Genomic DNA, 26,581 nt, shown 5'->3' with positions numbered 1-26,581 from the left:
TCATGGGCTAGAGAGGATGTGGGAGAGGTTTCACAGCCCCTGCTGAGAGCCAGAGAGGAGTTTGGTCACAGGATCCATGCTGACCCCTGAAAGAATTCTCTACCAAGGCCATTGACACAGAAACCAAGGAAGAAAGAAGGAGAAATAAGAGAAACCTGCAAGGGCCTGTTCCAGTGAGCACTTGGTTTGTCTTTCCTGACCTAGGAGTAAAATGTAAACTTATGAGTTTTGTAAGGATGTGTAAAAAGCATCCATGCTAGAATAAAAACAGCTTGGGGCCCCCTGAAAATGGAGTGTGCTGCTTTGGATTGCCTCCAACTCAACTACAACAAGAGGACACATCCTCAGCAGTGCCTGCTCCTTGTAACCTCGTAGTAAACTCGGGAACTCGAGTGGCTCTGGGCTCACTCCCTCCTCTACAGCAGCAGAACCACACAAAGGGGAATGAAGGCAGGTTTTGCTCTGCTTTTGCAGCCTGGTTTGTAGTGTTCCACTCCAGTTAGAGTGCAGATCACTGTGATTCAATCAGTCAGCAGTAGCTCACAGCCACCACTGGTTGTCTTTCTGCCCTGATAAGCAAAGATCTCCAAGCACACAGGGCTCTGGAAAGAATTTGCCTTGGGTCACTTGCCTTGCTAGCAAGGATGCTGCAGTATTTTTGACAATATGCTTTGCTTTGAGAGGTCAGTGACTTTTGCCTGGGTGGTTTTTGTTCTAAATATAACATTTATCTAAATGTTTGGAAAAATTGGAAACCTCAGAGTTGTCTTTGCACAGCATCATACCTAAAAATTTTCTTGGTGCCTCCTAAATCTCCTGTAACTTGCACAGAAGAAACAGAATCCAAGACAGGCCACGGAGAAAAAAGAAAATACTTACAAAGGATTGTTTGCAAGTACCCTCAGAATCACCTGGTTTAGGTGGATCCTCATGGGAGGCTGCTCATACGAGGAGACAAAGCAGGCAGGGCTGAGCTGTCTGTGGTGTGACACGTGAACTCTGGGACCCCCACCATGTGTCCAGAGCCATTATGCACAATCCAGTTCCCCTCTGCCAAAAAAAGACAAAGCTTGGGAGGAATTCTGTTGCTGCAATTAAAGCAGGTCTCGATCACAATCAAAATCACCCCGAGAAGTTTCCCTTGATCACCTCTAAAATGTTGCTTGATTTGAGTGCAGGATCTCTCTCTCTCTTTGATTTGAACAAGTGCCAGTGTTCTCCAACGTGATGAACAGTGTGTGATTAACACATCCCTGCAACAGCCCAGCTCACAGAATTATTAGCAGATAATATTCTTCAATTGCTTTTATTTGCTTTGCTTCATGGAAAAAAAAAAAGAGTTTTTTTCCCAAATGTATTTACTACTTGAAATTAACTGATAATTTTAGCTCTGCATTTTCTCTTTGTGAACGAGCAGGTCTCTGTGCATGTGTAGAAAACAAAGCTGAAGCAGATGTGGAGTTTGGAGGCAGACAGGGCATTTCACATCTGCACAGCCCTGTTCCCTGTCTCTGCAGAGCCAGGCAGCTCCTCAGCCCTCCCTCCCTGCTCCCAGGCCGGGCAGGGCTCACACTGAGATCCAGGAGGAATCCCCAAAACCACTGCTCTGCTTCTGCACACACAGACAGGACTATTTCCCTATTTCCACATAATGTGTCATCACCTGCAGGTCCCTGTTTAGCTGCATAAACAGCATTAAAACGTGGCTGTCAGGCTTTCACCCTGCAGCTTTCCCTCAGCACATGGAAATGCAGCAATCTGTGCACTCCTGCAGCCTCAGAGCTGAGGCTTTTCCTGCAGCAGGGAGCAAACTCCTGCTGAAATGTGCCTCTGTGCATGCTGCTGTTCACATTTCCCCTCAATCCTGCACACCCCACATGGGTTTTTATAACACATCAGGGGTGGGATCCCACTCCAGGCCCAGAGGGGGCTGCAAATCCAGGGAATTGCTGCTGGTTTGGGCTGGGGATCATGCTGAGGAGACACCCTGGAAAGGATTCCTGGAAACTCCAGCCTCCACACTCAGTGAAAATCAGGGGCACTGCTTTTAAGAATAACACCTTATTTTTAAGAATAACAGCCACTGATGATGAGTTTAGGTCTTTTGAGGTGCTGCTCCAGCAGGGTGAGAAGGTGGTGCCACACAGAGGAGTCACTGCATGAATTATTAAATCATCATTTTGATGATTATTGGACAATTATCTGCTCTTTGCATTGGGAGGATCAATGTCACCACTCCCATCTGATTGCTGGTCTCACTTTACAAACTCATAGCCATGCTCCTTGAACTTCTGAAACATGTGGGCCCCAAAATTTGGGTTTTTCCTGTAGAGATCTGCCTCATTTTTGCAGTTTCATATTTATGGATAAATAGGCTGCTTTCCTAGGTCACATTAGAGGTCATTTGCAGGGAGTTAGAAACTATTAACAAGAAATAACATTTTGAAGTCCTCTATGGCAATGGCTTTTTGTACTACAGCAGTGCACAACATGCAGCATTTTTTAGTAGCTGGGTTTTTTTCAGGCTGTCAAGTTTCAATAATGAAATAAAGGCAGTGCAGTCCATGTAATTTAGTTCCTCCAAATTTCATAACTTCTTGACAAAATAATGGCCAGCCACAACATTTTGATCTGGTTGAGAGCTCTCCTGTCTGGGGATATTTGCAGTAAAGCTTTGCAACAAGAAGTCAATTAGCTGTCAGTCATTTAGCTCTGCTTGCTGGTTTCTGGAAGGTTTTTTGATAGCCTTCACTTTTTTTTCCCCCCCCCAGTCAAGGATTTCTTTTGTTGAAAGGTTCAAATCCCATGGCAATACCTATGATGTTTTATTTAACACTTCCAAGTGGCAGCTTTGCTAGTTTTCCTTCAGGATAATCAGTTCTTAGACTGATTATCTCTCTCTCTCTCCCTGTTTAATTTCTCTCAAGCTTGGCTATGTGAAGCAAAAACTTGAAGAAATAAAAACAAGCAGAGTGAATCTGACTGTGATAATCAATACAAACTTTGTGGATTCATCATCCATTATTAAAAACCCCAGACTACTTTCTGGAGTAATATGTGCTTAAAGTACCAAGATTATTCAAAATTTCAAGACAAAGGTCAAAAACCAGATCCCCACAAACTGATTATAAGCTTTTAAAATGTGACCTTCAAATTTCAATGCTTTTAGCCTCAGATATTTGTCTTCATGAAGACATTTGTCTTTATGAAGTTACCAGCTGTGGTTGGTCTCTGCAGTGCTGAGTTGATTATGGCAGTGTTTGCATCTTTTATTGCAGTTTTACTGTAGTTAAATTACCTCTTAAAATGGTCTGAAACAGCTCAAATAAATTAAGAGTTGTATTTAAAAGAAAACTTTCAAATGACAGCTTTTCTGGAACTGGCTTTTTCCTATTATTTGGACACTATTATCCAGCTGAAATCCTAAAAAATGCTTCTGATAAAATTTCACACCCATTCTTAGGGTGGGACCCAGGGGCAAAGTGACTCCCTGGATCTAGAGATGGCCAGGAGGGAAATATCTGCCTGTGCTTTGTGACTGCTGGTTTGGAATGTATTTGGTGTTCCTCTTGGATATTTCAGCTTTTTGAAGTTTCAGGAAGGATAATTGGTGCTGGATCCTAAACATAATTAGAAGGAAATGCCAGTGCTTGAATGAGGGAGTTGTATCAAGAACAAAAATTGTATTTAAAAAATACAGTTTAAAATGTATTCCTTGCCATGCACAGGGCAATTTTCTTGAACAAATAAAAGAGCAGAAGTACAGTGGTTTAATTAAATATAGTTAAAAATTGGAAACCAATTAATTTCTGGAGAAATGGAACTGTGAGGTATTTTTCATTAACTGTGCTGTCATTCACTTACCCTGCCACTGCACCAATTGAATGGAATATTTAAGGAAATTCAAATGCATGGTGTCAGAGTCAAGGTTCTTTCAAATGGATTGGGAGAGAATGAAGTGTTATACTGAGATGACAAGCATGAGGTCTAAAATCTTTTCTTTCTTTTTTAAAAGTGCACAATTTGCATGTCAAACAGATGGATGTGCACAGAATCAATTTAATTCTGGGACCTCTAAGCAGAGATCTGGGGGGAGCCGTGAGGAGAAATTCTCCTGGAAATGTTTGCTGCTCTCTGATGAGGACTGGCACCGTTTGGGAAGGGAGATGAAAGCACACCTCATCTTTTCTACTCCTCCTCCTTAATAATACCCTTGGAGTGAGAAATTAGGCACAGCAGGAAGGAGGATCCTGTGCAGCACATCTCTGCTCTATCAAAACAAGCAAGCTGTCCAAGGCCTGAAAAAAGCAGATATTTCTCACTCAGGAAGTCACTTTGGGGCAAGGGGATGAGAAGGGACTTTGCTTCATTTTCACACAAAATTGAGGAATAATGACTGGGAGCAGTGCCCACCAAAGCTGGAATAGCCTGGGATAAAACAGCTCCAAGCAATTTGCCCCTGTTGCATAAGGAAAGATCAGAATAAGGGATCCTTGGTTAGGATTAGCTAGAAGGGCCAGAAAACAGAGCCAAGGTTTCACTTGCCCCTTCCCAGGGGGTGGAGAAGAGGAAAATCTTAAGGAGAAAAGCAGAGGAAATGGTGGAGCAGGAGCAAACACTCCTTGTGCTCATCCCCTCAGACCTGCCCACAGCAGAAATCAGAATTTTCACTCTGAATAAAATACAGTTGTGGCCTGCACAGCAGAAAGTGGACAGGAGTGGTGGTTTATTGCTTCAGATATTTCCTTCTTGTTCTCTCCCCAGCATGCAATTCACCCTCCAGAAATTCCACGAGGAAAATGGAGAGAGGGATTTCTTACATAATCAAACAGAGACACTGAAATGAAATAGGTCTTTTGTATTTGGGAGTATTTCATGTTAAGGTAATTGACATTTTGCTCCCTCTTTTCTAGGAATCCAATAGTTTTATTGCTCAATTAACTGCCTCAGATTAGGCAGTAATCCCCACTGCTGGGAGCTACACGGCCTCAGAAATTTTACAAGTTGTACTAAAATAAGAAAGTTCACATAAATTAATGCAGGGCAAACTCTGAAATGAAACCACTTGACCCCTATTAAAATCTGCTGCTAACACTGTTTGCAGTTGTGCTGAATGTCTGAAATCACTTTATCATTCACTATGACACAGGGAAGCAGCAGAATTGCTTTAAGGCATCATTGTTAGAAATGAGAGTTGCCATGCCAGTGCTGCAGAGCCCTGAATCCCAGGAGACCTGGGCTGTTCCTCCACGTTAAATTAAAAGGCATTCATCTTTCCACATGCTGTATCATAGATACAAATTCCTGCTCTGTACAACTCAAAAATCTCTCAGTCCTGGGCTTGTCAAGCCATAAAAAATCAGGAAAAAAATAAACAAAGCTGTACTGCATGGCAGGAGGGAAAGACATGGGACACATTTGTTATTCAGCCAATAAACCCTCCTTCATAGGGAGTGATATCTTCTTAAAAACTGGGCAGGAGCTCATCCTTCCAGTGGCAGCAGCAGGTTATTCCTTGTGGGACCAAAACTCTTCCTGGGATATGGGGCTTGATGGGCATCACCCCATGCCTTGGAGGAAATATCTGTAAATACCCACACTCTGGATTCAGACCTGAAAAACTTCCTTGTGCCTCCTCTAGGAGGGCTGGCGTGAGGGTGGATTGTGCAGAACAGACTGAGCTGGGGCTGATGGGGCAGGGAGATATCCCTGCAGTTCTCCCTGTGGCTCAGGCTCGTTTCCCATCAGGTCTGTGGCACTTCATGGCCATCCTGCTCTGCAAGTGAGCATCTTGTTGGGAGCCTCAGGCCAAACACCCATGGATATGGCTTTGAGCTCCAGCAGCTCTGCCTCATCTTTCTCCTTTTTGGGACCAGTTCTGATTTTATCTGCACTTTACATGTTCATGACAATGCTGGGACAAAAGAAAGGGACAGTTTGCAGTGGCTTTGTTGGTAAAATGAGCCCACACTAAATTTAGCTCAGTGTTTTCCTGCACAATACCCCTTATCTCTTGTACAATATCCAGACTGAAATTTAGTCCAGCAGTAATGATTGCAAAGCAGCCTGGGGCAGGGGACTGAGGCAACAACAAAGTGCAGGGCTGAGCCCAGTCAGTTCCTTCACGTCTGAGCGTGGCTCTGTGGGCTTTGCCATCATTAAATGAGCTTCAGGAGCTGCTGGAGATGTGCAGAGACAGGCTGTGTGCAGCTCCTTGGCTCCGTGGGGGAACAGCACCCACCTTGCCCTGGCTGTGTGCAGAGTGAGGGGCTGGAGCACGCGTCCACTTTGGCCAAAACCCAGCAGGAAATGTCTCGGCTTTCTGTGCTTGAGATGACCCCTGAGGTGTTAGAAAGTCTCTTTTTCCCAGCCCCGTGACCAAAGAAGAAGTTGAGATTCCTCAGCTCTGCTTTCCAAGGCTGTTTATTTTCTCTTGTCTGTTCCATTCTTTCCCTGCCCTGCTGAGATGTGTCCAGCAGGTCGGGTTGGGGCCCTCTGACCACCCTTGGGGTGCTGTTGGCTTTTTATACCAAGAACTACCTGTGCTTTATTTACAACAATTTCCCAATACCTATCACCTATGTTAGACAGTTTGTCTCTACTCTAAACCAATCCAGAAGTGCCACCATCCCAGCAGAAGAAGGAGAACAAGGAGAAGGAGAAGAAGGACAGAACTTGCCCAGATTCCTCCATCTTGCCTCTTGAACCCCCATTCTAAATCCCCTAAATTCTGCTTTTTCACCCTGTGACAAATTCACTGTCATTCTACTCAAACTCTTGTGGCTTGTAACTCCTCACACAAAGTTGGGAATTGTTTCCATGGGCTAAAATCAAAGCACAGGTGGTTTTGACTCTGTGCCAAGGTCTCTGAGCCCCTTGCCAGGGTCCTGAATCACCCAGGGCAGCCAGAGGAACGTCCTGGGCTCTGACAAAAATGGAGATTACTAAATTTAGGCATCTCCATGGAGGCTCTTCCATGTGAGCAGGATGTGTAAATTCCTGTTTCAGTCTCTGAATGGAAACCTGTCAATGCAGCTCGTGGAAGTGGAGGTTTGGAGCTCTTCTCCCCCCAAGGAACAGAGACACCCCCATCTCCAAGGGGGATGTGAATCTTCCCTCTCCTTTTTGTCTGTGGGGAAAACTGGCAGCAATTGTGTTCTGAAGTGGCCAAATACATTAAACTAAATACAAGAAGTGTTAAGTTAATGAGTGCTAATCAAGATTAATCCACTGAAATCACTGAGAGGCATCTTTTCAAGAGGAGGATGAGTTGGAGGGAAATCAAGCTGCATATGTCTGCTAGCTGCACAAGATTGCTCTGGATGATTTAATGGGCAGCTTTTATTATTTATGCTCTATGCATTCCCAGAACAAAATGAAATGAGAAATTACTGTGTTGAGTAATATCTGAAAGTGGACCTAAATACTGTTCTAAATTCACCAAATGTGTGAAACCATCAGAATCAGAGGATGTGGGGACACAATGTGACCCCAACTCTGCAGAAGAACAAAGGATCTTTTTTTCTCCTTTCCAGGTGTAACCTAATTTAAAAAATATTCTACATCTTGTATTAGTTACATATTGGTAGTCAGTGAATTATTCTATCTAAGAATCTGTCAGGTGAGGCAAGAAACTTTTAATTTTCAGTTTTGCAAAAGAAAAAACAGCCAGCAGTGATTTACAGGCAGCAGGACAAGCACACGAGAGGTGCAAAGCAATAAATGCTGGATCTGCTCAGATCTTCCAGCAGCAAAAGAAGCAGGAAAGTGGAAGATGATGATGGGGCCAGAGAGAATTATGGAAAAAACAGTATTGTAGGGAAAGAAAAAGAGGTGAAAGCTGTAAAATTTCTGAGAAGTTAGGTTTTTTTTTTTTTTTTTGTCATGGCATTTATCTGCCACTGCAGGAATTAGACACACTGTTCATTTTATATTTACTTCAAATGCACAGAATCTGAAAGGAGAAAAATCTTTTGTTGTTCAAATTGCTTGTACATGGCCACTTTTATTGCAGAGACCTAATAGCTCAGTTGAGCTGTTTGTCAATGCAAATAATTCTAGATGTCAGCTTTGGAGATACTGACAGGGAAATGCAACCTCCATGCAATCAAATATATTCAGGAAGACATAATTGCCAATCTTTTCCAGGCCTATCACACCTGGCTGGGTATTTTTCTGAAAGGTATTTCAGCAGTAAATGTTCATTTATCCATATTGGTAATTATATTCATCAAAAGGAAAGGATCAGTTTTGACAATTTTCTTCAGTCTTAATTTCTATAGAACTTGGAATGCTTTAAATCTTTTAGGATTTTCTTAAATTAGGAAATTTGTTTTTCACTTTTTGAAGCAACTTTCATTTCAAAATGTGAGCTATTTATAAGGAAAAATGTTTTAAAAATGAAAACGTGTTGAAATCAAAACCAAAGTTTGACCTGAATCTACTTATTTCCTCTGTTCAAATTTTCAATTCACAACAGCTTTTTTACCATTATATTTTTTTCCAACTTCATAAATTTAATGAAATTCGAGGGAAGCAAGGCAGGATGTGTGAAACCTTAAGCTTTAAAGAGACATATCTGGACTGCTCAGATGTGAGAAGCTCAGAATAGATGAGTTTCTCACCAGGAAAGGTAATATTTTGGGGCATCTTTTTTCTTTTCTTCTTGTTCCTGAGCTGTAGGACACTTCAGATTTTATTTTCATATTCAGGAAGGAGTTTGTTTTTTTTTTTTTGGTTGGTTGGGGTTTTTTTAGCAGTGGCTGAACTTTTCCAAGAGGCCTTTTCTGGAGCTTTAACCCAGAAGGAAAGCCCTGGATGTTGTGCAGTGCAGGTGAAAACCCCCTCTCCCTGCCTGCCCTTTTATGAAGGTTTCCATGGAGAGAATATTCTGAAACGCTGTGAATTTTCCATCTATTTCCATTTCCAGTGGGTCACCCAGGATGGAGGAGCACCAGAGGTGCCCAGAAGGCTGCAGGGACAGGAATCAGCTGGGAGCAGCTGCTGGAGCTGGCAGCAGCCCCTGAGCTGCTCCATTTCCCTCCCCAAACTCTTGCTGGGCTCATTTTCTGTCGTGCAGCTCAGCTTCCCATCCCTGGCTCCCTGCAGGCTGCTGAAATTCCGTGATAAAGGGAACAAACTCCCTCATTTTAGGCTCTAAATGGGATTTTTCTGACAAGACACACAGTGCTGGCACTCCTGCCCCTGCCTTTTTTGACTTTTTCGTGACTTCAACCCTCACCCTTTTGGCAGAACTTTATTGTGCCCATTATTTCCATGGATTCTGGGGGTTAAAAAGCAATCTGTGGAAAGGAATTGACAGGGACCTTTCCTGATTCTTCTGTGTAAAAGTACAGCTCACACTGAGCATGAGGCTCAAAGATTTCTGCACAAAGCTGAAATCACCACTTGTAAAATCAAGAAGAAACCCATTTAATGGTTAAACAATTATGGAGATGGCACAACATTTCCCCTTCCCTTTACCATGACAAATCTTTTTGTTAACAAGGGCAGAGCCAGCAGCTTTCACATTTAACAGTGGCCACTGGAGGGTTTTGATCACTCAGGTTGGATGTAGCTGAAAAGCAAATCTCATTAAAGAAAACTCATTAAAGGTCTCCCAAAGTCCTCTCTCCTCCAGTGCTTCTGTGCCTGGCTGCTTTTGTTTCCTGCATAAATACAAACTGGACACCAAGAAGAAATCTTTGACTTTTGGATATGCATCAGCAAATACAGAGTCTGCATCTATACCTATTTTAAAAAATGAGCCATATTTTAGAAAAGGAATACAGAGCACAAGTCCAATCCAAACAAAACAGTCATTCCAGGTTTCTTGTTGTCTGCTTGAGGTATTACACTGAAAATCTAAATAAAATAACAGGAACAACTTTCTCATTATTTTTCCAGAGCCTTCAGCTGGGAGGGTTGATGATCATTAGACTGATGGCTCTTGCCATAATAAATCCATTCCTATAAAAGCTCATTTTTTAAGGAATTAAAATGATGAAAATCCACACATCCATGGAGTTTTTCCTTGGTAGATCTCCATGCACTCAAAAGGAAAAAAAACCCCATTTTTTGGAGCAAGAGATTCTGAGCATCACCAGGAAATTCTGGCCCAAGGTTGGTTGACCACAGTGAGGCAGTGATCCTGTAACAGCTCCAAACAAGCAGAAAATACCAGATTTGTTTCCTGAGAGCTTCCTGTTTCTGAAGGGTGCCTTCTTTCCAGGAGGAATCATGAGTTTTTCGTTGTTGGGTTGGTTTTATTTCTCCCCAGAAAAATGGAAGCTTTCCAAAACATGCTCAGATGTTTTGAGGTCATCTCTTTCAGTGATTTCTTGCCCTGAAAATTGCCTAGAAACATTTGCTGTTGGAAACCCCATTGACACTGATAACACATCCACTGCAAGTACCTTGGGTGAAACAGCAAATTAATTCTCCTTCTCAAACCCTCATAAAAGTATTCCCATTGTGAATTTTTTTGTCTCAAGCTTGAATTAACAGTAGACTGACCTTTCTTTAAGCTCTGCCTTGGGCTATTCTGCTGTTGAAATACTGATAATATATCCCAGCAATGCCTCTTCAGCCACTTGGGCAAAGTGTGGGACCTGAGCTAACTTGAGAATTGACAGAGTCACTGAGGGGAGCAATGCCCCTGTGTAGGGATGATCCTATAGGAACAGAACAGAACAGAATATAGGATGTAATAGACTGAAATATAGGGATAAAATATAACAGGTATTTTATTAATTGTAAAATTCCCAGGAAAGGCTGAGAAAAGGGATTTTGTTTTGTTTAAATTTGAATGGAACACCATTATTATGTTGTTTTTTGGTTTTTTTGGTAATATTTGCCTCCCTTGGCTCTTCTCTTTCTCCTCACAGAGCAGAGAGATGGTGCCAAGCTGCCACTTCTCCCCCAGTTTCCCTCTGCAGGGCTGAGCTGGGCTCTTTGAGAGCTGTGCTGGAGCTACTTTTTTGGAGATAGCACAAAGTAGATGGCATTGGATTTATCCCCAGCCTCACTGGGGCACCCAGCTCCAAAGGCAGCCTGAGAGCTCCAGACTGCTGTTTTGAACCAGGGCAGAAGTGGCTGCACTCACAGAGGCACAGCCCAGCCCAGTCAACACAGATTTATGTTGCACCAGGGTAATGATCCCCGAGTGCCCCTTGGAACAGGGAATTTATTGAATTTATTGAAGGGAACAACAGCAAACCCAAGGAACACATCCATAATTTTAGACTTAACAGCTTCCAGCAGCAGCCTCAAGATCTCGTTGCAGCAGGGCTTAGAGATTCATCTCAACAGCAGCTCTCCTTCCCTTGTTCTGTGAGCTTTGGCTGTCTTTGGCTGTGACATCTCAGCTTCCCAGGGATGTCAGCCTGGGTTTGGAGTGCCAGGCATGGTGGGGTTTCCCCTGCAGCCACACCTTCCACTGCAGCCCAGGGGTAAGGGCTTTGATTAACTTCCATGGATAATTGGTGGATTCAGGAACCAAGGGTTTCTAAGCCCTATTAAAAAAAAAAAAGGGGTGGGGGGGAATGTTTTTTTAGTCTTCTTCATGTAGCTGTTGCCATGATCTAATGGGACTAAATTTGGTTTCCTTCTAAATAAATCTCACTGTCATTTAGAGAGACTGCAAAATTAACGAGATGCAGCAGTTCTGAGCTCCATAGCAGGAAGCCAAAAGCAAAAGATATTTTAGATTAACAAATGAGGTGGAAATGACTTTTCCCCCCAAGGACTTACTTCCCATGAGAAAACGAGTTTCTCAGGAAAAAAATGAAAAAGAAAAAAGGCTCTAAAAATAGGTTGTGTCACAGAGTTCTGAGGCTGCATCTCCTGCATCCCTGATGGAAAGAAAGCTCAGCTCCCAGGAGAGGCTCAGAGAGCAGCAACACTTGGATGGTTTGGGAACAGCACCAGGGCAGCAGTGTGGGTCTGTGGGGATGTGCAGGTAATGCAGGTGTGGTAATTAGGCTGAGCAGTTATGAAGGGAGGATAAACTCAGCTGGTTGGGAGGAAGGTTTTTGTTTTTTTGTCCTTTTGCTGCTGGTGAAGGGACAAGGTAAACACTTTGCTGTTCTGTGGAGAATGTACTGGATGTTCTGGATTTGCACTGCTGTGGAAGAGCAAGGAAAAGCTGGGGAAGGTCTAATTAATGGGGAACTTGATGGGTTTTGTCCACAGCTGACAAACAAGGAAGCTGCTTGGATATTTTAATTGTCTAAATGGACACTTAGTGATGTCCACAACCTGCCCTGCCTGGGCTCCACTGCTGAATATCCTCAGGTGTGGTAAAAGCAGCTCCATCCCTGCTGCTCCTGGAGACACATCAAAGGGTTCAGCCTCACAAAGTGCTGCTGGCTCCTGCTCAGCCACCTGGATCCAAGGATACCCCAGGAAAGTGTTTTGCACCTTGGGAGCTTGCACTGACAGGTTGGAGGGCAGGGAAACCACCAGGCACTCCCAGTGAGCCCTGAAACCAAGGAGGAGACAAGAGAAACAGGGGCAAAGCCCTCAAGTCTTGTTTTCCTGAGGACTTGCCTCAGATGGCAGAGAATGACTGGGATGAACTGAAACTGTGGTATTTTTGCCACTGGAAAGGGACAAAACATCTCATGCTTTTATATAACTTCCACTGCTCTGGGTTGTGTCTGAAATAGGCTTTTATTTGTCACTAATGATTATTTATCCAGAGCACTGAGCAGGTGAGTCAGTGTTTACTGCTAAAACACCAAAACCTCCCTCACTGCATTGTTGTCACAGCCTTTCACGGGCTGAGGAGCTGAAAAAAGGAAATCCAGATTTGGTGTTTCAGCTCCAGTCCCTCTGTATTTATAGTTCACTTCATGCTTATGAGCATGCAGATATTGGCTGTCAGCTCCCAGCTTCCTTCAGTGGTTTTCATCCAGTCTGAAAATGATTATGGAATTAATTCAATTGCATTATTACTTTTCTCCTTGTAAAACCTGGGAATTAGGGTAATAAAAATGCTGCTTCTGATAGCATTACCATATTAACAGAGGTGCAAATCTTCTCAGGCAGAGACTTTTACAAAAATTCTTACATCTTAAATTCTAATGAGATGAGGAAACACTAAATGGTTAATCTACATGAAAGTCTAAGAAGAGAGGCTGTTTGAACTTGTAGTAACATTATTTTCTAGGGGAAACAGGCAAAGACAAGCCAGAGAAAAATATTCTGCTGTTTTCCCACAAAGTCTGATCAGAGTCCCAGTGAAGTGATGAAGTCCCAGAGTATTTTTGGGAGTCTGTGGCAAAAAAAAAAACAACCCTGCCATGAAGACAGAAGAATATCCAGTAATGGGTTTCTTAGTGAAACAAAAATTCTCTGAACTTCTGCTGGGATAACTCTCATCCTCTGGGAGCAGGGAAGTCTTTCCCCTGTAATAAATCTCTTCTCACATCAGTCTGGTGGCTCTGCAGGGCTCCACCACACTGCAGGGAGGAGTCTGTCTGTCCCTGGAAGGGGAATTGGTCCAGAATTTCCATTTTTAAGACCTTTTTCTCATCCATGGCCTCAGCTCTAGTAACAGCCATGATTTAAGGGTGTTGGAATAGTGTAAATATCCCAGCAGCTGAGTGGAAACCCTGGGAAAGGCTCCTGTGGGCCCTTGAGAGGTGAATTGCAGCAAAAAAAATAACTGAGAAGCACATGATGATGATAATTAAAAATCACAGAAAGGTTATTTTACATCATTAAATTGATCTTTTTAGTGACTCTCAGAATTCACAGCAGTAGACAGGAATCAATCTATTAATGAATGGCTCAGTTAAGTGTAAATGTAATTGAGGCATTAATTAACAGGTTAAGTGCCTTTCTGGAAGTCAGACTCTCTTCTCCAGGACATAATCCAAGAACAGCCCATGGAAACAAGAATGGACCCTGGGCTCCTCTTCATATCTCAAGCAATGCATCACACTGATGCATTTTTTGGCAAAGGGACAGAATCCAAGAGAGAAGAGCTGGAGATGAGAGTGAGTGTTGTGGGTGAGAACACTTTGATGGACAAAATGTCAGAAAATAGCACATCCAGGATAGAACTCATATCAAAATTTTATCAAAAGGCACTGAGAGATCAACCAAGCAACAAGGCAAGGCAATCAGAAACGAAGCAAACTGATTCACCCCCACAGTCCAAGGCTTAGTCACTGCCCTGCAGGTTGAGCTTGTCTGCTGATGCACTGAACTGTTCTGTAATAAATATAGAAAACTCAAGATGTGCACCAGGCACAGCAATCTCAGCAGCAGCAGTCGTGGGGAGGACTCACAGGTCCAGCAGGCAGATTGGAGTTTGTGCTTAGGCTATGCTTAAAAAACCCCTGGATCTGACTGAGCCTGCTGGACAAATGTTGAGTTTGTGGGGTGCCCCGTGGCAGGGAGGAATGATGAATCTGGCTCCATGTCCTCAGAAGGCTCATTTATTATTTTATGATTCTATATTCTATTAAAGAATGCTGTACTAAACTGTACTAAAGAATACAGAAAGGATACAGACAGAATGTTAAAAAGATAATAATGAAAACTCCTGACTCTCTCCAGAGCCCTGACACAGCTTGGCCCTGCTTGGCCAAAGAGTGGAAACAGCTCCCAGCAGAATGCAATGGAACAATCACCTGGGGGTGAACAATCTCCAAACACATCCCACATCAGCACAGCACAGGAGAAGCAGATGAGATAATTATTGTTTTCCTTTTTCTCTGAAGCTTCTCAGCTTCCCAGGAGAAAAATCCTGGGTGAAGGGATTGTTCAGAAAATGTGAATGTGACAGACAAATAAGTTTGGCTTGGGCTCAAAATTTTTGGCTGGCCTTGAAAAGGGTTATGCAGATGGACATATTCCCTATTTTCCATATCTTTGTGATATTCCCTGATCTTTGTGATATTTTGGAGATGAAGGATGATGTTCATGCTGAGAGGAACAGTGGATTTGTCTTTCCAAACCAGCTGAGGGTCTGCTCAGAGATAAAACCAGCTCTGGGAGATAAAAGAAACCATGGGAAGGATTCCACTGATTGATGAATGCAAAAAGAGATTTGCTTTTACAAATGAACTTTAGGTTTGCTGATAAATGAAATTAGACATTGAAAGATGAAAGAAACAATGAGGAAGAAAAATCCCTAAATTCCATAGGAATTAAAAATGAAAAGGGAGGGCTGTGCATTAGAGGGAAACCTTTGGTATCAGGTGTTCTGGGGAGTCTGAACCTCTCAAGTTCCTCAGAAATGGGGAAAGAGAGAAGGGAAATGTGGCTGGAAATTGGGACAGATTTGAGAGACCCCAGGGGAATGCCCCATGGCCTCTCCCTTTGTTGGAATAAAGTCAAAGGACTCCTCTGTCTCCTTTTTGGACATGTGGATTAGTTTTCCTAACAATGCTTTTTGTTTAGAAAGCAGAGTAGTGAAGAAATAGAGGAGAAAGCTCTTTTAAATAAATAGAAACATTTTCTGGTTATGGTGCACGAAACCCTAAAGGGAGGAAACATGAGGACGTTTTGTGCAATGGATTTTGTCTCAGCAAACTCTGCTCCTTTGTGCCACTTTGGGCATTATAAAATAGGAACAGGTGTCACAACCTCAGTGCAGGCTCTCCGAGGAATTTAGGGAAGCAAGCAGAGATCCCAGGGAGGCAGCGGGGTGATAAAACATCACTGAGCACTTCTCACCTTGCCCGGAGGTCCTGCTGCCCCCAGGGGAGGAGAGAAGTCCTTGAGTGTCCCCTTTTGTCATGGCAAATGTCGCTGTGTCACCTCAACCCCCTGGTCCCTGCAGCGGCATCCCGAGGTGAGCAGAGAGCAGGGACAGCCTTTGATGATCAATTTTTGGGACAGGGTTTGATGAAGAATTTTTGGGAGAGGGTTTGATGATGAATTTTTTGGGACAGCGTTTGATGCCTAAATTTTGGGACAGGGTATATGATGAATTTTTGGGACAGGGTTTATGATGAATTTTCGGGACAGGTTTTGATGCCCAATTTTTTGGACAGGGTTTTATGATGAATTTTTGGGACAGGGCTTGATGCCCAATTTTTGGGACAGGGTTTATGATGAATTTTTGGGACAGGGTTTATGATGAATTTTTGGGACAGGGTTTGATGCCCAGGTTTTAAGCTTAGCACTGCCAGTCACCACCTTTTTATTGTTGTTTCTTTCCAGGTATTACTCACAAAGGAGAATTTTCGGGTTTGATATTCAGGATGTCCTGTAAGGCTTCCTTCCCCAAACTCAGCTCCTTTGGGCTGTCATCACCCTGAGGAATGGCAGAACTGCTCTGATATTTTGTGTATTACACTATAAAATTTTTATTTGAAGCTTTCTGAGAAGAGAAAACAGATTTAGCCTGAGAACCAAAGAAAAGTTTCTTTTCCAGAGTGTTTAAAAATCGACAGTATTTCCTCACATGCACTGGATTCCCAGTGACACAAATAATTCCAGCTGTGATCAAGGCAGGCCACAAGGCACCTCCTCAGCTTCCAGCGAGTGCTGCCTCCCAGTGCAAATGAGGGAGCTGTCGATGCTAATTACCAGCTCCCACCCCTTGTTATCAAACTCCTGCTATTTGTGCCCACAGATGAATCAAGTGCCTGTGGATCTGGGACAGATGCTTGCAAGTGCTCTGTGAATGGATAATCACATTTCTAGTTCCTTCAAGGGAAGTAGGACCTGCATCTGAAACACAAGCCACAGTAAAAATTCACCAAAAAAACCCCCACGAATGTTGGATGATCCTTTAGTGGTCGTTAGTGCTTAAAATTTTATTCCTTCCAGGCAAAGATGGAAATAAACAAAATTTCCTTTCCTATGAAAATATTTTATCACAACATTTCAATTTAGCTGGTAAAGGAGGTTTTAAAAAGTGTTGCTTTATGCAGCTGTAAACCTGGTTATTAAATTACCCCATAAACTCAAATAATTAAAAAATACAGTTTCTGGATTCCATAAACTCATAATTGAAGCTGTTGTTGGGCAATTCTGAAAAATGAGCAGCAAACCTTTAAAAGAAGTTTAAACTGGTATAAACAAGAGCACCTGACACTCAGGCCTCCTACAGGTTCAAATAAAGACATTATTATTCAAGTACTATTTGTACTGAAGTAATTCCCAGGCTTCCAGTCACAGAGAAAGGGATCTAAAGGGTGTGGCTTTGATTCCCCATTAACATTGATGGATGAGGGTTTTTTTAGTCAATGTAACATTCAGTGTACATTTATAAGAACAAAGTTTGGGTATCTCTGGCTAGAAAAGCAGACATAAAAATTCATTTGGGTGAATTTTGCCATAAATCCAAAAATCCCTGCAGAAACCTCACACATTCTCCTGTCTCCCTGCCCATAAAGCACATTTATTTTGTTCACATTTGTTTTATTCACGTTTATTTTGTTCAGATTGCTCCTCCAGCCACGTGTCTTGATTGTCAGGTCAGTTTTGCTGCATTTGGTGGCTGTTGTGAGAGCTGGGGCTGCAGCAAACACAGACCAGAACAAGGACCAGAGTTGGGCCTTTCTGTCTCCTTGGCCTCAAGAAACTTCAAGATCCCCTTCTTGAGTAAAATCAAGTCTTAAATCTTTTGGCTGAAGGCAGCAGAATGAACTGAGGTGACTTTCTCCAACATTCCCTGTCAAGACTCATCCCATATTTCTTTGAATCACGTTCACTACTTTGATGGTAATATGGATTTTTTCCCCCCCTCCCATGGTGAGGGTTCATTTAGTGACTCATTTTGCTCTCCTACGTAAAATAGTTTCTACATTTTTTTCTAAATGCATAGCTGATTAAATCACAAATAATTGCTCCTCAGAAAGAACAGTATTTTAAATCTTTTAGACTTTCTGCCTTTCAAGTCAGGGAGTTCAATGAATCATTAGGCATTTCAATGTATTAACAATTTCAGTGGTTTGAACAATAAAAACCCTGCTCTGTTTAATTTCCTGCTCTGTTCAAGTTACTTTTGTTCTCACCTATTATCTGCTGAACAAAATTAGTGTTTAGTGATCTATGCCCCACTCTCCCAGTGTGGAATATATCTATGGATACATTTTATATCCAAAATTTAGCAGGATTTCTACTTGTTAAAGCCACAAACAGCCTTCAGCTCTGTGTGTGACTCTGACCCCAGCTCCACCACGAAGAATTGCATCTTGTTTTATTGAAAACTCCCACAGGTGTGGCAGGGACAGAATAAAACCTCCAACTTTCATTGCCATTGTTCTGTGTGTGCCCTGAGCCCACACACACCAGCACTGAATTGCCAATTAGAGAATAAAAACTGCTGCCAAGGGCCTGATGTATTGGAGGGTTGTGTTACTGGAAATCAAAAATCCTCAACTCACTGCTGCTGAGCATTGTCAGAGTAAATGGGTTTTATCTGGAGCCAAGCTGTTCACTTTGCTGCAAATGTCCTCCAGGACTGTGCACAGGAACCATCAGCTCCTTCCTGCTCCCACTGACTGCACCAGCTGAGGATCCTCACCCTTGCAGAGCCAATCTTGGATTTGACCAAAGCTGCTGCTTCACTTCAAACCCATTGCATCCTTCTCTTTCCAAATAACACAGGACAATCACATTTCTCCCACGAGCAGGTCCCTGCTGAGAGGTGCAGAGAGTGTGCTGCAGGTGCTCAGCATCCCCAGCAAGCAGAGTGGTCCCCAACCCTCCTGGGGGCTGAAGAGAAGCTGCATCCTCAGCCCAGAAAATCCCATTTTTCACCCCTGACCCAGGAAAAGGAGCTGCTCTGGGCTTTGCTCTCAGCTGCCTGCTGGGATCAGTCAATTGCCTGATCCATCCTTTCACTTGAAGAAGCTCCTGAAGGCATTGACAGTGGTTTGTCCAGCTGGAAATTTGTGCTTCCAGCTGGAAACTCTGACATTTGTTTTCATTACCCACACACCGTTTTGTTACCTGAAGTAATTGTGCAGAGCAGGTTTGTGTGATAGCTCCCCTGAAGGGATGAGTAAAGATGAGCTCCCCAGCAATCAATATTGGCATTAAGACCATTTATTTTCCAGTGATAGTTGCATTTTATCCACATCTCACAAAAAGGAAAAGGAGAAAATTACCATAGAGTAAGTTTTTACAGATCCCAAAGAAAAAGGGTGACTCCTTGCCATAAACAATACTTATTTCCATTGTGGCAGTTTTATAATACCACTTTTTTTTTTAAAAAAAAGGTCTTTACTGGCTCATTTTTTATTTCTTCTTTCTAGTCTTTCAAATATTAAGATTGGCTTCTCCCTTCTGCACATGGCTCTGCCCACAGTTTCCCACCCACCTTCCCTCCCTCAGAAGAAAAAGTGATGCTAAGCTGATCACCAGAGCAGTGCAGTGCATGCAGGAGCACAGGGCTGCTGGCTGCATTTTCCAGGTGTCCTTTAGGCACAGAGATGCCCAAATGAGTTCCTCTGAGGGCTGGACATGCCAGCTCTGCTGCTGGGCCCCTTTTTGGGTTGTTTCCCTTTGTTTCCAGCTGTGATTTTTGTGATGTGAAAGGAAAAGATCTTAGAAACACTCTGACACCAACAGTCTGTGAATTCATACTGGTTTATTTTATTCTGAAGTGAGGTGAGACTCTAGGACAGGAAAAAGGTGAGAGAAATCTCATCAGTGGAAAATGGAATTTCTTGGCCAGTGATGAAAAGGAGCTGCTGCCCAGGGGGGTGGGAGATTCAGCAGCCAAGGGGAACAAAACCCTGGGAGATGCTGAAATAACAGGGTGTAAAACTGAGAGACTCTGGTACTCAAAAAAAGTGGAAGGATCCATTTCAAACTGGCCAAACTGATCTTCTGAACTCGGAATTTAATAGCAGGATGCTGCTAGAAGAGCATTGAAATGGAGAGCCTAATTCAGCTCACACTGAAGCACCCATGGCTCCCACTGCAGGGTGAAAGCTGGGTGAAAACCAGGTTAAAATCAGGTGAAAATCAAGTAAAATCCAGGTTAAAATCAGGTGAAAACCAAGTGAAAAATCAGGTGAAAATCAAGTAAAAACCAGGTGAAAATCAAGTAAAAACCAGGTGAAAATCAGGTGAAAACCAAGTGAAAAATCAGGTGAAAACCCGGTGAAAACCATGTGAAAAATCAGGTGAAAATCAGTAAAAACCAGGTGAAAACCAAGTGAAAAATCAGGTGAAAATCAAGTAAAAACCAGGTGAAAATCAGTTGAAAATCAAGTAAAAACCAGGTGAAAATCAGTTGAAAACCAAGTGAAAAATCAGGTGAAAATCAAGTGAAAGCCAGGTGAAAATCAGGTGAAAACCAAGTGAAAAATCAGGTGAAAATCAGGTGAAAAGCAAGTGAAAAATCAGGTGAAAATCAAGTAAAAACCAGGTGAAAATCAGGTAAAAATCAAGTCAAAACCAGGTTAAAATCAGGTGAAAACCAAGTAAAAAATCAGGTGAAAATCAAGTAAAAACCAGGTGAAAATCAGGTGAAAACCAAGTGAAAAATCAGGTGAAAATCAAGTAAAAACCAAGTGAAAATCAGTTGAAAACCAAGTGAAAAATCAGGTGAAAATCAAGTGAAAGCCAGGTGAAAATCAGGTGAAAACCAAGTGAAAAATCAGGTGAAAATCAAGTAAAAACCAGGTGAAAACCAAGTGAAAAATCAGGTGAAAATCAAGTAAAAACCAGGTGAAAATCAGGTGAAAACCAAGTGAAAAATCAGGTGAAAATCAAGTAAAAACCAAGTGAAAAATCAGGTTAAAATCAAGTGAAAGCCAGGTGAAAGCCAGGTGTAAATCAGGTGAAAACCAGGTGTAAAAGAAGCAAGTGGGACATTTGCTGTTGATTCCAAGGGGGAGGGGATTTTTCAGCTTGGCTTTTCCTCCTGCTGATGGCTGAACCTCCATTCATCAAGCAAACAACGTTCTGAGGATAAAAATAGTGGCATTCTCTCCTCCCAGAAGCCTCAGCCAGATTTTCATAGCCAAGGTGTTTTGGGAATGACACCTTCTTGTCAACACTCAGCCCTGGCTGGTTTCACTGCCGGTGGTTCCATTGTGGGGAAAAAAAAAAGTTTTTTCAGAGTCATTTTGGCTCTGATTTCTGAATTTGCTTTAATCTTCTCAGTCTGAATCAGTGCCTTTGAGTTAGTCAGGGAGTGTTCACGAGATGCTCCAAAATGTTACTTTAGAGCCATCTCTGGGTGGCTTTTTAGCAGCAACACAGCTTTTATTGTATCTTAAATAGTAAATTCAGGATGTCTCTACTTGGATTACTCATTTTGCTCCCACTTTTTGAAAAAAAAAAAGACAAAACCCTAACAAATCACCCCAAAACCTCACCCCAAAAGATGCATTTCTGCCCCTCTCTTCAAGGAAATTACAGCAGTGGCAAGTGGCACAAGAAAAGAATAATAATAACAAAAATAATAGCAATAATAACAAAATTAATAACAACAACAACAATATAATAATAATAATAATAATAATAATAATAATAATAATAATAATAATATTAGCAGGCAGGCTTTGAGCCACTCACAGCCATGTTGAGCAGGTATAAATCCATGTGTTTTCTTCCTTGTGTGATTTTTTTTTCTTTCCTAGCATTACAGTTCCTGCTCACTCTGTTGGCAGCTTTTCCTGCCCCCTGTACACTGCTGTTTTGATCATTATTCTGCACTCTGCCCATTTAAACTGCAACCTGGGCAAGAATGATGAAGTTTTCCCACTAAAGGATCTAAAGTGGGGCTGGGAGCAGGGCAGTCACTCAACTATCAAATGTCTGTGCCAGTTAAGGGAATTTTGCAGCATAAACTTCTCAGCTTGTGTTGATGTTCTAAAAGAAGCAGATGCCCAAAGCAGCACTATTTATTTTAATTCCATACATACAGTCTGTTATTTTATTCCTTTTACTGAGCAGCTGGTTCTTCATGCAAGAAATTCCACTCCCATATAATATTTTTTTTTTAATACAGAGAAATAGACCTTATTTATATGGTGATACCATTTATATTTGTATGGCTTCAGTGCTGATTGTATCTGTGTTAAAACTGATTGAAGATGTCACAATTTCTCTTTTTGCCAGAACCCCAATGGATGTGACACCGTTGTTCCTGTAAAATTAAAATTTTTTTTTTTCCTTTGGCTGCTGCCCCTCCCATTCACCCTTTCTGTGATCAGCCCAAATTGTTCAAAATGCTGCTTCCCCCCTCCCTGTCACCTTGGGAATGTTTCCTTCCCCTCCCTCTGACAGTTTCCACAGCAGAGTTAAATTCCCTGCTCTGCTGCTGCACCAGCCTGACTCCGGCTTGTTTCCTCTGCATCCCTCTCCTTATGTTCCCTCTCCAAGCAGCCTCTGCTGAAAAGCTCTCCCTCTCTTTGCCCAAATGCCTCCACAGGACAAATTCAGCTGTGGAACTTTCTGGAGCTCTGATCCAGCAGAGCACTTGACCCCTGTGGGGTTGGTGACCTGCTTGGAGCAAGTGCTTTGCTCCGAAAGTGGCAGCTTTGATTTCATGTGTTTTCTTCCCTTTAACTCCACTTCAGAGCAATCTGTGGGCACCTCTGTGTGTTCTGCACTCCTCTGTTTGCACAGTACTCCAGGAGCTCTCAGTGCTCAAGAAACAGACCCATCACCCTGTCCCAGCAGGACCTGCAGCTCCAGGAATCACTGCAGGGCCATGAATGAGACTCCAAAGGCAGAGGAAGGGCAAGAACAGCTTCATTCTGAAGCAGAACAAATTCAAGCCTTGGCATGTGATTTTCTGGGCTGACAGCAACACCCCAGCACTCAGAAGGAGTGGAAGCAGCAAGGCTGCTCTCCAGCAGAGTTTGGCATTCTCTATCACTGGCCTGGGGTGATGTACAAATCACGAATGGGACGGGACTGCTGTGGAACGTGCCCTGAGCTGTTTTATCTTTCAGCATCAGTCTCATGACATGGTTATGACAATGGGAAGATGCCAGCAGCTCACATCAGACCAAGAACTTAATGTTACAACTCACTTTATAACCTTTTTGACCAATCACACAAAGCAAAAGCACATTGACAGTGGTTCCATCCATCCACTATAAGCCCATGTACCTTTGGTTAAACAATGCTTGCTTATTTCCAATACAATGCCTGCTTGTAAGCCTTAAAACACAATACACAGAGCTCCATTATTAAGTTTCAAACTCCCTAATATCTTGCTAGATAAACTTTTCTGCAGCTTAGGAAGTTATCCCAGTCAAGCGTTAATACACAAACCATTGTTCTACTCATCCTTGCTTTTCTACTTTTTAAATAATTTTCCTGCTGATCAATCTCATGGCTACTGCTTAGCTCTAATCACAGTTCTGCTGTCTCTGAGGCCTGCCTTTTGCAGCTTTACCAAAACCCTCTGATTTTGTGGATTCCCACATTCCCCACTGGGCTTTGACCCATATTTAAAGCAGGAGAAACTCCAAATCCCAAAAGAGCCCCTGGGAAGCAGCTCAGAGCACTTTGCACCCCTGGTGTCTCCTGCAGCTGCTGCTCTGGGCTTCCCCCAGCACCATCCACTCTGAGCACACCAGGGCCTGGCTGAAAGCAGCATTTCCCTTTAGCCCATGGCACACTGGCCATGCAGAGTCCAGGTGGGACATCCCTGATAAGTGACTCTTTGCAGTTGTGGAATTTCCCCACCAATTTAAGCTGAGGGGAAGAAATAAAAGCGAGTCACAGGCCCCCAAGGGCAGATCCCTCTTCTCCTCTGTCCTCACACATGCACACAAATCACACAACACCCTCAGCCTTCTAAGAAAATGAAAAAAAATTCCTCACTGACACATCTCAGAGCTTCCAAACCCTCAATCTGAGAGGAATAAATGCTAAGAAATATGTTGAAGAGCATTTTTCTCCCCACTTGGATGTGTTTTCGACCGCTGTCACCTCTTGGTGGGTGACACCATCAGAGCACAGCCACCAGAGCTGGTCCCTGGCTGAGTGACAGAAAGCAGCAGGATCCCTCCTCCTGGGAGGATCAGCACAGCAGAAACTGAACAGGCTTCTGTGGACAGGTCTGACAAAAATGCTGTTTTCTACCTGATTTAGCTGCCAGTCACTGGGGATGCAGAGTGCCCTGGCTGTGTGTCACACAGGGGAGAGTTCTGATTTACAGAGCTCCTGCTGGACCTCAGTGCCACCAGAGCAGAGCTGGGAAGGGAGGGAAAACAGAAATTCCTCTTCCACTCCACATCCACCCTCAGCAGGAGAGGGCAGTAAGGCTCAGTGGAGAAGCAGAAAATGGATATTGAAATTAGATTTAGTGACTGTGAGACTACAGACTACAGCTGGCTGTGCAGCATCTCAATAAAACATTAAGTTGGAAGATCAAGTTATATTTTAGGTATGTCAAGCACTGGAAGTGGAAAAAAACCTGAAACCCTCTTTACCCTGGGAAGTGAGAATTATCTTTGCAGTAGAAGTCTGAATTGGCCCAATTTCAGAACATCTCAGTGGAAAACTTAATCAAGAGGCAAAGGAGCAAAGGTGATTTTTGAGGTTATTAGATCCACTGATGAAGTATTATTATGACCCAGGTTTTAGCTCTGAGATTGCACCACCACAATTTGTGCACTGAACCCCACGTGGAGAGCACTGCAGGCTTTCCTCTCCCTCAAAGCCCACCCCAAGGAGGTGGAATGGGGAAGGAGAGCCAGGAAAATGCCCTTGGTGGTGGCAGACACAATTTGAAGGAATTGCAGACTCCACATCAGGGCACTCAAAAGGCAGGAAACCTCTGGAGCTCGAGGCTTCAAAGCCCCTCCAAGGAGAGCTCCACTCCCCTGCTCCCTTTGCAGAATTGCAGCCAGATCACCCCCAGCTCCTCAGTGCTGACCCTGAGCTCTGCTGGACTTTAGCTCCTTTGAGCTGCTCCCCTGGGCAGCTTCAATCTCATTTGCTGCCAGATCTGCCTGACCTTGAACCAATCCATGTCAAAAAATTAATGAACAAATACATTTCATTGAGATTTGGGTTTGCAGCATTGAAAAAAAAAAGTACAATATTATATATATAAGGTTAATGATGTTTTCTGGAACAGGATAATTTTTATAATTATAATTCTATTAGAAGAGCTTGTCTTGAAGATGGGTGAAGTCTCTCCTCCTGAAATCCTGTAATAATAATAATAAATAATAATAAACTGTCAAGCCCATGCTGTTCTCCTGAGGATATGAGGATATCCAAAGGTTATACTCCTGTACAGATCCCAGTGTTTGAATGGAGGCCCAGACAAAGACATTGTTGAAATCTTTTAATCTTTAACAGCACAGAACCAAAATCCCAAGTTCAAACACCTCATACTGTTTGATTTGTTAGAAATTTGGGGCCAGGCAATGTGCAGGTGTAAGCTCTGCAAATATGTTTGGAAAGTCTGAATGAAAATCCTGAATGCAAATGAAAACTTGGACCTCTCCTGACTCTGACAATGTTATTCTCTCTGGTCTTTAATTTATTTGTGTTGTCATTAAAACCACACATTTGTGGCTTCTGTAGAAAATGTCATCCTGAGAAGCTGCAGAATTCAGAAATATTACTGGTATTAAAAATTCTAATAGTAATATCACTTCAGAAGCCTGAAAAAAATCCCTTCTCAAAATGTAGGTTTGAAATAACCCAAACCCCCTTTCTTCAGAGGATTTTTTGTTTTTGTTGAAATCATAGGTTTTAACAGCAACTCACAATTGAAACTGGATGTTGAAATGTCTTTTTGATATCTCTGGTGTCAGGAAATTTTGAAAACTCATATCATATAATCACATTTTCTTTAGAAGTTTATTTAACAGGATTTTTAAAATTAAAAGCTGTGCTAAATGTTAAATTGCTACATGTCACATTAATAGCACACAAAGAAGAGAAGCACAGTGTCAGGTTAGGTATTTATGTATTTCTATCATTGTATAGAACAGCTACAGAAATATTCAATCTCTTTTTTTGTTGTTGTTGTTTAATTAATCAACATTAATTTTGACTTGGTGTGACGTAGGGAGCTTTTCTGGATCAAACTGTCTCCTGTTTGTAGCACAGTGCAACACCCTGCAGGGCTGCTCCTGCTCTGTTTGCAAGGCAGCCATCGATGGGGCAAACTCAAACTTCCTTGAAAAACGAATGCTGAGAGGGACAAAACTGCAGTGGACGTGCAGAGCAGCACTGGGGACACCTGGAGTGCCACAGCTGGATCAGGATCCTGGTCCTTCCACCCCAGAGTGGCTCCTGATGGAGTCTGGGGGCTGAATTTTTCAGAGGAGCCAGCAGCAGTTTTGGTTTTGCTCTCACAGGGGTTTTTCTCCACGTAAAGACTGGCAGATGTAAAATGCTGCTTTTTGTCCATGTCACAGCATCCCTTCTGCCCCTGCTCCTGCCAGCCCTTTCCTGCTGAAATAAAAGCACTTTTCCTCTGGAAGCCACAGCCTGCAATTCCTGGGAATCAATGGTTTCATCTTTGTACTACCTGTACTGACAGAACGAGGGAAGGGAAATCTCTGCACGTGTCAGCCACAATTGCTGTTTGCTGTTCTCCAGCATTTCACTGCCCCAAATCACAGCCAGACCTTCTTGGAAATTGGATTTATTCTTTATTCCAAGCTCAGTTGTA

The sequence above is a fragment of the Haemorhous mexicanus genome, chromosome 15, assembly GCF_027477595.1.
Source record: "Haemorhous mexicanus isolate bHaeMex1 chromosome 15, bHaeMex1.pri, whole genome shotgun sequence".
Classification (NCBI taxonomy): Eukaryota; Metazoa; Chordata; class Aves; order Passeriformes; family Fringillidae; genus Haemorhous; species Haemorhous mexicanus.
Note: the sequence above shows the minus strand (reverse complement) of the source record.